We start from the raw sequence: 1,778 nt of genomic DNA on the forward strand, positions 1-1,778 counted from the left end.
ATTATCATATTTAGTCTGTAGTTAGCAGTAATAATAATGCACCTTTGCGCGCGACACCTCCGCAAATGATGCGCAATTATGCAAGTTGTGGCATGGAATATCCTTCACTTCTAAGAACAAGAACAGACCGGCGAGTTTCACAAGAAAGTTCTCTTTTTCTGGTTATTTTGAGAGTAAAATGAACCCACAAATGTGACGCTCCAGACACTCAACTAGCTCAGAGGAAGAACAGTTTTGTAGCTTCTCTCACCAGCTGAGCTGTTTTCAGCTGTGTAGCATCAGGGTTTTCAAGTGTTCAAGGGTTTGTACATGTTTCAATGGTTTTTAAGGGTTTTTCCCAAAAATTTTTATAAGTTTTCAATACTTTGTAAGGGTTTTAAGGGATTTTTTACATTCTTTTAAAGGATTTTCAACTTTTATAAGGGATTTCTTATTTTTTTTACGGGTTGTCAATACTTTGTCAGGGATTTTCATGGATTTTTTAATTAATTTTTATTTTTTTTTATGGATTTTCAAGGGTTTTAAGGTTGTTGGGTTTTTTTTATTAAAGAATGTTTAATATTTTTTAGAGGTTTTCAAGGGTTTTTACTTTTCCATTAGTATTCTAAGGTGATTATTAAACACAATGTACAGAAATTGACCTCTACACACCTCTGTAGATATTTTATTCATTAATTGTTATCTTCATTTACAATCAGTGCTATTCTTTGAAAAATAAGGACATTTCTAAGTAACCCCAAACTTTTGAACGGTACTTTTTAAAACAAAAATAATGAATAACATTTTTTTTTTAAACGCACATGCATAATTAGTCACGTGGGTGTCGCGCGCAAAGGGAACAATGTTATTATTACCACTGCAGTCAAATCACTTCACCTTTAAACGTGTTGTGGGACGATGCCATTCAGCTGTGAGCATGAAAGGTCACACAACACAAACAACACAAGCGAGCTGTTGTGACTCTGCGACAGGGAACGAAATTGAAAGTTCTTGTCTCCCTCGAGGTGGAGTGACGTGGGGGACTCAGGGGCTTTCTCGGCTTCGCGAGGGGAACAAGCACAACTGCTTCTGTGGTTTTTATTCAGCTCATGTGACATACTGGCAAAGGGGAACATTTGATAACTTTCCTGTAGCCGACACAAACAAGTGTCACTTTGTGTGTTTGTGTGTCACCAGAGTGTTCGTAGTGGCAATATTCAATATGCTTTTTAGGCCCATTTAGTGTGCTGTCAGTCCTGTTTCATACCTTTACATTTAGGACTTTCCATTGTCAGAACCAGGTATGTCAAAGACGATTCTCTTTAATATGTTTGTGGTACCACATTGAAATCAATAGGAAACTTAAATCTTTATTATTATTATTATTATTATTATTATTATTATTATTATTAGCATGTTCCCTATATGTCATACTTCTTAATCCAGTCTCTCTCCACAGATGCTTCGTTTGAGATTGTGGTGTGTGGGTCATGCCAGTCTGCTCTCTGCAGTCTGTCTTTAGTGTAAGTGGAGTTAGAGGATAATTACTGGGACTACATTTAGAGCAGACTAAAGGCCGGGTAGCAATGCTGGAAGACTGCTAACAAAGCACCAATGAGTCACCAGGAAGTTACGTGTTAACGGATTTTTGTAGTGGTTCATAATTCGTCTAGTAATGGCAGAGGGTTGGTGCGCGCTCCTGTCGCTTTAAACGGGGCGCGCTCCCGGCGTTTCAACTTGACAGGTCCCCTTTTGCGTCACTACTACACGTTTGTCGCGGGCGTGAGTTGAGTTTACAT

This window comes from Clinocottus analis, unplaced genomic scaffold (genome assembly GCF_023055335.1).
Source record: "Clinocottus analis isolate CAN_PGR_092001 unplaced genomic scaffold, fCliAna1.0.p SCAF_3, whole genome shotgun sequence".
NCBI lineage: Eukaryota > Metazoa > Chordata > Actinopteri > Perciformes > Cottidae > Clinocottus > Clinocottus analis.